Source organism: Hyperolius riggenbachi, chromosome 2 (assembly GCF_040937935.1).
Source record: "Hyperolius riggenbachi isolate aHypRig1 chromosome 2, aHypRig1.pri, whole genome shotgun sequence".
Classification (NCBI taxonomy): Eukaryota; Metazoa; Chordata; class Amphibia; order Anura; family Hyperoliidae; genus Hyperolius; species Hyperolius riggenbachi.
In genome coordinates this window covers 320,155,844-320,165,170 of record NC_090647.1, presented here as the reverse complement: position 1 = coordinate 320,165,170, position 9,327 = coordinate 320,155,844, and positions in this window count along the sequence as shown.

The window sequence follows — 9,327 nt, the reverse complement described above, 5'->3', positions numbered from 1 at the left end:
CATAGCAATTGATGCTGCACAACAAGCAACAGGCACATTCGCACTGGGCATTTGAGAGTAGAAGTAGCGCTGGTGCACAGGGTTTTTTTATCTGTGCACAACTGGGCATGCCGTGTGTGGATGTCTTCACAGCCAAGCTTCGGTGGCCTGGAGAAGGATCCAGGAAGCCTCTGCACTTTCCACAGGCTTCCCACTAACGAGGTACAATTGATAGGGGTGCCTGCACTGCTCTCCTTCGGAGGCCTAGCCCTCCAGGTAAGATCTCCCAAGTCACATATCAAACATGTTATCAAAGTTTGGGTAACACTCTAAAGAGGGAGGATATCTTATTTATTTGAATTTTCTAGTTGGACCTGACAGACAAATGTATTTTTTCAAACTATGTCACTATTTCTGAAAACAACAAAGTTCCCGTTATCCAGAACTCACGCAAGTGGAAGTCTCAACTAACCAGCATGCCTGAGTGAGAATGGGGACTTAGTTTTCGGCAGGTTGGATGCTTTTAAAATACTTACCAAGCCTCCAGCAACATCTAGCAGCCTTCCTGCAGCACTTAGCAGCTTCCGGTGTCCATGCATGCAAGTCGGCGTGTCACCTGTAGAGATGTGGCGAACGGTTCCCGAACCGTTCGCCGGTGAACATCTCTAAATCCATGGGCCTCTTACTACTTCCGGGTCACAATGACCCGGAGTAGTACGCCTGCGCTGCCCGGCGGAGCGCGTCCTAGATCGCGCTCCTGTTGCCGGGCACTCTCTGCGCATATGCGTGACGTCATGAACGACGTAACGCGCATGCGCAGAGAGTGCCCGGCAACAGGAGCGCGACCTAGGACGCGCTCCGCCGAGCAGCGCAGGCGTACTACTCCGGGTCATTGCGACCTGAAAGTAGTAAGAGGCTCAGAGAGGTTCGCCAGGCGAACAGTTCGGCCCATCACTAGTCACCTGACTCAATGTGTGCACAGGGGAAGCCGGAAAGCTGCTAGGGGCTGCAGGAAGGCTAGATGTCGCTGGAGACTTGGTAAGCTGTTTTTTTTTGGGGGGGGGATTGCTCAAGCTACCGGCAAGCACATGTATCAGGCGATATCCGCTGGTGCCAGATACTGGGGAATTTGCTGTATATTATTGCATGTTTATTGTACCTTAACTTCAACTAATATGTGCCTCAGTAATTTCTTATTGTTTTAGATGCTGTATAGTGTTGATGAGTAGTTCGTTTTATATGCTTATCACTGTCTGTTGGGTTGTTGTTATATATAAATGTCTGTTTTTCTTGTTTAAAAACAATAAAAAGATTAAAAATATATATATTTCAGTGGTTATATGTCAGCATGACAAAGGGTAGGTGTCAAGGTTCTTGCGAACCGTCCAGGTTCTGTTGATTCTGTCACTGGTATCAAGGGGCGAGCAGCCCCAGGGCATGGGATCTAAGCAAGCACAGGTCTTCACCAGCGCACGCCTCAAGGGATGATGGGCTGTCACCCCTAGTGGGTGATGGACTACTTTGCTGCCTGGTGCCTGCCCGGTCACCACCTCTAGGACAACCGCACCAGTGGCGGAAGGAACAGAGGGTACCTGACGGGATAGGAGAGGGTTCGAGCAGAGCAGACTGTCAAGCTTATCAGGCCAGGACAGGCTTGATGGGCCTGGCTGGGCATGAAGGCCTAACCTAAAGAGAACCCCCGGAAAGATAGTTACAGGCAGGGGGATCCCGGGAAGAGAGCTGACTGTGGGGTTCTCAGGATGGGAAACGGACAGGCAGGCGAAAACCCAGGAAGGAAGCAGACTATGGGGGTCCCAAGAGGGGAAGGGACAGGCTAGGTAATCCCAAGGCGAGGTTCCTGGAGGGGAACTGGCAGGGGGAATCCCCAGGATGCTGCGGCTGACTGGAGGAGTTCCCGGAGGGGGACTGGCAGGCAGAGGTAATCCCTGGGATTCTGCAAGCTGACTGGTGAGGGGAACTGGCAGGCAGGGGGAATCCCTGGGATACAAGGTAGGCTCAAGCAAGCAAGATAGCAGCAATAGGGAAACCATATAGAAATGCCAACAGGGTAACGCCAAAGGGAGAATCCTAGAAGGGAACCTGGTCGAGAGGGGGAATGGCAACAGAACGTCGTGGCTGTGACCAGGGACGCAACAGCATCCATCTGTGAGAGCACAGGGTTTACAAGCTAATGTGACCCCATATTTAAATAAAAATAAGTCAGACACTCACCTAAGGAGAGGGAAGGCTCGGTCCTAATGAGCATTCCCTCTCCTCTCCTGGTGCCCTCAGTGCTGCGCTGGCTCCCCGTTCGCATCTGCCGCCGCGGGGACTTTAAAAGTCTTTGGGAGCCGAGTCCTCCTGAAGACAGGTGGCACACGCGCGTGCGCAGTGTAGAGCGGCCCATCTTCAGGAGCACTCGGGCTCCCGAAGCATTTCCGAAGCCTCCCTTCGGCGGGGGAACAGCGGTATTTGACCGAAACGGTCGAATACCGCTACGGGGGAGCTAGTGCAACGACGAGGACCGGGAGAGGGGAGGGAATGCTCTATGGGACCCAGAGCCTCCCTCTCCTTAGGTGAGTATCTAGTTTTAAATACCCTGGCTCTCAATCAATCAGGGAGCAGTAACGGCCACTGCATGAGAGGAGAGTAGGCACGCACGTGCCTGCCTAGCAACAGGAGATGCCGAACGCGGAAGTCCGTCAGGTCGGCGTCCTTTTACCATGATACAAGAGGAAGGAGCAGCGTGGGACTCGGCAACTGGAGGGTAAAAAGCAATCGTTACCCTCCGCCGCCCAAACAGGAGCCGGCACAGGCTGCAAGGATAGGTAAGTAACACAATAATTATGGTAGGGATAACCTAAAACTGTTGCTGTTGTGTCCCCATTTGTGTTTATGCCAATAAAAAGTGTCAGTGGGCCACAACGCAGTGTGCCTGTAACGATTGGTGTCAGCAAGAACAGATTTTCTGATTATTGGTGATCTGCAGTATCACCAATAATACAGATACTATACCTGATTATGTGGTGATCTGCAGAATCACCAATAATGCGAGTATAGTGAGACACAGGACAACCAGATGTAAAGATAGGTGTTTGGTGCAACAGTAATACAAATAGAGATACCAACTCCCCCAGAGGAGCTGGTAGAGGGAGATATCTCTATAGAACACAGGGATCAGCACTCCAGCAAGCTGGAGATGCAGATGAACTAGTAATCAGTTCACCCGAGGAGCGGGTGGTGCACAGTAAGACAACATATACTGATCACCCGTGGAGCGGTTGATTCAGACTGTACTGCAGCAGGTGATCACCTAAGGGGCAGGAGATCAAGACTGTACTGCAGCTCCTAATCACCTGAGGAGCAGGTGATGAGGACAGTACCGTAGTTTACTAGTCACCTGAGGAGCAGGTGATTAAGACTGTACTGCAGCTACTGGTCACCTGAGGAGCAGGTGATTAAGCTGTACAGAGAATCCCTCACCAGGGACTAGGCTCACTGGTGAGGGCAGGAGAGTTAGACAAGCAGATTCGGCAACAAACGGACAAATATGGTACAAAGACAGAAGGCTTAAATCAGAGTAGTGTTCAGGCTGAGTCGGCAACAGGATCAGATAGGCAGAAGCACAGAATCAGTAAGCAGAAGAGTAGTCAAGGCTAGCAGAAGGTCATAACAAATAATACAATTCAATTAGTACTTTAGCTATCAACAGAATCTGACTAAGTGTGGATCCCCAGCTCCTGCTGGTTCTAGCACACTTTGGGATCTGACTAAGGTCTGAGTGCTAACACGTAGCATTTGCAACAGCAGACAAGGAGCTACTTACAGGCAGGTCCTATATATACTGAGAGCGCCCCACAGAGCCACCCCAGTCACTCAGCCAATCAGGAGCACTGCTGGAGTCAGCTGACCGGCCGATCAGCTGAATCCCCTTCTATTCGCATAAAGGTCCTGTACAGAATTCTGCACTAATCGAGAATCTAAAATCTTCTCGATCTCATACTCAGGTTGGTCGTCAATCATCACAGGGGGGGGGAATCCACATGTACAGCAGGCTTCAACAAAGAAACATGAAATGATCTCACACCTCTCATGCTGGCTGGGAGATCAATCACATATGTCACGTCATTAATCTTTCTGGACACAGGGTATTGGCCTACAAATCTGGGTCCTAACTTAGGTGATGGTTGCTTTAACGCCAGATGCCGAGTAGACACCCACACCATGTCTCCTGGGGAAAACTTCCACTCAACAGACCACCTTTTATCCGCCGTTTTTTTCTGAGTCTGGAAGGCTTTTCCCAGATTCCTTTTTACAAGCACCCAAATTTCCTTCAATGCCCTTTGCTAATCCTCTACAGCGGAAAAGGGGAAGATGCCACTGGTATTGGAGAGAATTTGGGAGATCTCCCTGAAACCACCTGGAAAGGAGAAAAACCTGAAGAGGAACTCTTCAGATTATTATGCGCAAATTCCGCAAATGGCAGGAACTTTACCCAATCTGACTGCGCATCTGCCACATAAACCCTGAGAAATTGCTCCAAGGACTGGTTAACACTTTCGGTCTGTCAATTGGTCTGTGGGTGGTAGCCTGAGGAAAATGACAGGTCCATACCGAGCTGGTGGCAAAAGGCTCTCCAGAATTTAGACACAAACTAGACTCCCCTATCTGACACCACATTCTCCGGAATGCCATGCAGCCGGAAAATGTGCTGGATGAAGAGATCAGCCAATTCCTGGGCCGAGGGGAGTCCCTTCAGAGGGACAAAATGAGCCATTTTACTGAACCTATCAACTACCACCCCGATGACCGACTTGCCCTCAGACATGGGGAGTTCTCCTACAAAGTCCATAGACAAGTGGGTCCATGGTTCAATTGGCACCGGTAAAGGTTGTAGCGTACCTACTGGTGCTTGACGAGAGGGTTTATTTCTGGCACACACAGAGCACTCTCTCACAAACTCTTTGCAATCAAGAGCCAACGAAGGCCACCATACACATCTGGCCAGTAGGTCCTGAGTTCGAGCAGCCCCGAGATGCCCTGCATTCTTATGGGCGTGGAACAATTGAAAGAGTTGTAGGCGAAAAGGAAATGGCACAAACAGAACCCCCTCGGGCTTCCCTTCTGGAATATCTTGCTGGTAAGGCCCTAGGGTAACCGCCCAGTCTTCCCAGGTTTCCATGGCTGCCACCACCAGTCTTTGAGGTAAGATGGTCTCAGGGGTTGATGGCTGAACTGTCTCGGGCTCAAAACACCTAGATAATGCATCTGCTTTGACATTCTTACTTCCCGGTGTATACGTGATGACAAACCTAAACCTTGAAAAGAACAAGGACCAGCGAGCCTGTCGGGAGCTAAGTCTTTTGGCCCCTTCGTTGTACTCCACATTTATATGATCAGTATAGACCGTGATCGTATGTTCTGCCCCTTCCAGCCAATGGCGCCATTCTTTAAAGGCTAACTTAATGGCCAAGAGCTCCCTATTGCCAATATCGTAGTTCCTCTCGACTGGAGAGAACCTACGAGAAAAGAAGGCACAGGGATGTAGTTTGCATGAAGGCCAGAGCGTTGAGACAGCACAGCCCCAACCCCAATCTCCGATGCATCCACCTCAACAATGAAGGGGAAGGTTACATCCACGTGTCTCAAAATGGGAGCAGAACAAAATAACTTTTTCAACGTAGCGAAGGCAGACTGTGCCTCTATTGTCCAATGGTAAGTGTCAGCCCCCTTCTTGGTAAGGTTGGTGAGGGGTGACACTACAGAAGAAAACCCTTTGATGAACTTCCTGTAGTAATTGGCGAAGCCAAGAAATCTTTGGAGTGCCTTCAATCCTACAGGTTGAGGCCACTCCAATACAGCAGCGACTTTTTCAGGATCCATGGAGAGACCTGAAGTGGAAATAATATATCTCAAAAAAGGGACCTTAGTGACTTCAAAGAGACATTTCTCTAACTTTGCATACAACAAGTTCTGCCTCAATTTTCTTAAAACGAACTTCACATGTTTCTGATGTTCTGTTAGATTGGGTGAGAAAATCAGTATATCGTCCAGATACACTAGCACAAATTTTCCCAGAACTTCCCTAAAGACTTCATTGATCAACTCCTGGAAGACGGCAGGAGCATTGCTGTCACGGACGGTTGCGGGGACGCAGGCGCGTCCTGGAACCGCCCGTGAAGAAAAGAACGATCGCACTCGATTCCTGCATCGATTGCGCCTCAGATCAATAGAACCAAGATTTGACGTGTAGTATCCCTATGCCTAGGAACAGCTGGGGGATCTGTCTTAGCTGAAGTGACAGCCTGGGGGGAAGGTTTTAATTAGCTTGGACATATTCCCTGTGGAAGGCACAATTCCCCTTTTGGTTCTGGGAACCAGGTGACACTTAGCTGATCTCATGGAGATGTTAATTAACCAAAGGATGCCTAGGTACAGCCAGGCAGGCTACGAATCCACGGGAGGTCTTGACACCTTGCTCACTGGTAAAGATCAAAGGGAAGCCAGCTGTTAGGTTTATTCAGGATGTGTTCTAGCTGCTGAGTCTCATAGCATAATCCATAACTTCCCTGATCTGTCATATTTCTGGGGTTCCTGAGATGGCAGCTTCGCCAAACGTGGGGGAAGTGTAGCATGAGCCCCGGTGCTGGTTCTGAGGAAGTTTCAGAACATTCTGAGGTAAGGACTGCCAGTTAGGCAGTTTGAAAATGCCCTGATGATACCACAGGGGTCCCACCCCTCATGTCTGGTATCAGGGCGCTGGGTAAATCGAGCCAGACCTGAAAATGTTAATAAATCTGCCCTGACCTGTACGGTTCTGTGAGATAGAGCCCATATATGGGTAGATATGATTTCTAGCCCCCAGGATAAGGGGAGGGCTCATCTCATCTTCTAAGGGGGTGTATGGCTCCCCGCCCTCACTCCCTCCTACTGAAGCAGGGGCATAAGGATGGCTGAGGACCCAAACTCAGTGTCCTCCAGACTGAAACATCTTGCACTCATCAGATGCCAGCTTGAGGATATGCTGGCATCCACCTGGTCTGAACTCTGAACTCAAATTGAAACCCAGAACTCTGTTTTCCCACAAAAAGGACATCTTTCCAGGAACTAAGTATTTTTCTCCCTTCTTTTATTTTTTATACTGGCTATTACTGTCTTAATAATTGTGATGTTAATAATTGTCTGTATATATTAATTATTTATATTGCGTGAATAAACGACTTTCTTCAAGTCATTCACTATCCGCTACCCTGCTTATCAGCACACGCAGAACTGATCCCGGGTCTCTGAAGATACGCTACTGTTTGTTTGTTGTTGGCTAGACAGAATACCGTGTGTTTAACCGTTTTATTCGCAGGACTAGTCAGTCAGTTAGTGGGCTCCACGGTCCCATGGTAACCGCGGTGGTGGCAGTTTACTCTTAACCAGTAGGTGACGTTGTAATTACCCGTGTCTCACAGGCTCCCTTCTGAGTTGTCTGCGGCTAATTCTTAACGGTTCCTGCGCATTGACTGCGACCAGAGTTCGCACGATCTGTGCGCTGGCACCGTTTAGAAGGCTAAGGGCGGTCAGCCACTAGGGCTCCTGTGAAAGTGTTAGGGAGCGGTTGGGACCTGTGTTGTGCTGAAAGTATCTACGATAGCGCTAGCGCTATCAAGAAACGAACTAATTCGTTGGTGTAGCTGGAAGGCAATATATTTTTTTATATATACAGAGAGACTGTGTAGCCAGTACCCCTCCCCAAAAGTTTTATTTTATTTGGCGTGGAAATGTCCGGGAACTACAAGAAAATGTGCCTGGCGGACCTGCAAAATCTTTGCCAAGAGAGAGGCATTGATGTCGGCCGCAAGAAACAAGGGGACCTGGTAACGGAATTGTTTCAATGGGATACCCAGCAACTGCAGGAGCTGGATGTGTCTGCTGAGGTAGACGCCGACCCATCTGACTCAAGGCAAGGGGAACCAGAGACTGAGACTCCTGACCGTACAGAGGTTGTGCATCCTGGGGGCCCTGCATCAACAGTTACGCAGGAGAATGTCAGTGTGGACCCCAACCCCAAAGTTTCTGAAAATACTCGCCCGGAACTGGCCAGTACTGGACTGTCCAGGGGTGCTGACCCGGTAATGCAGCAGGCATTACAAAAGCTGATGGAGACTGACCTGGACAAGTACATGCAGTACATGGAAGCCCGCGAGGAGCGGGAACGCCAATCTGCAGAACGCAAGGCTGCTGCTGCTGCTGCAGAACGCCACGCGGAGAGGGATGCCGCAGAGGCGCGGGAGAGACGACAGCATGAGCTCAACATGGCAAAGGTTCAACAGGCCAGCCGGAGTTCACCGCCCAGCCTCCCTGCTGAAGGAGCTGCAGCACCCGTAAGTGCAAAATTTAAATTTGTTAATATTGAAAAAGACACTGACATTGACTTGTTTTTGCGGTCTTTTGAAAAAGCATGCCGTCAGTATCGTCTGTCCCAAGACCAGTGGGCCAGACATCTGACACCTTTGCTGCGCTACAAAGCGCTTGATGCCTTCGCAGAATTGCCTGCGGAGAAGGATAATGATTATGCTGCTATAAAAGACGCTATCATTACTAAGTACCAGCTGACGCCAGAAGCCTATCGGAAAAAGTTCAGGGCCTGGCAGAAAAAGTCTTCTGACTCGTATCGAGATGTGGTCAGCAGCTTGCTTACCACACTCCGCCAGTGGACTCTAGGCCTCACCAAAGGGTCTTATGATGTCCTGGAGGACTTGATAGTCCTGGAACAATTTCTGAACATTTGCCCTGCTGATGTACGACAATTTGTGCTAGAACGCAAGCCGGCTTCAGCAACTGTCGCTGCAGACCTTGCTGAGACTTTTGCAACTACCCGGGTGGCTGATACCCGCAGGACTGTCCCATCCAGCTGGAGAGGAGGTCAGCCCAATACTCTGGCAGACTCTCCTGCCCCTGTGAGCCGTCCGCCACAGAGGCCACCCAGCGCAGCTGCTGCACCCAGGCCTGCAGCGCCTGGAGAGGTCACCTGTCACTACTGCCGCCAGCCCGGACACATGAAGTTCGACTGCCCGGAGCGGAGACAGACACCACCAGCACCTGGATCATCTGCATCACCTGCACCTCACCCACAGCAGAGGCAACCCGCCAGCGAACCACAGCCTGGATCATCAGATTTTGTCCTGTTTGCCCGCGGAAAGGAAATCCGCGACCGAACCGACCAGCAGCAACTTGTTAGAGTGAACGGCAAAGTTGTCACCGGATTCCGAGACACCGGAGCTGACATCACGTTAGTTCACTCACACCTTGTACCAAAGGAGAGCATCAGCTCCAGCCGATCCCTTGCCCTGACTGGAG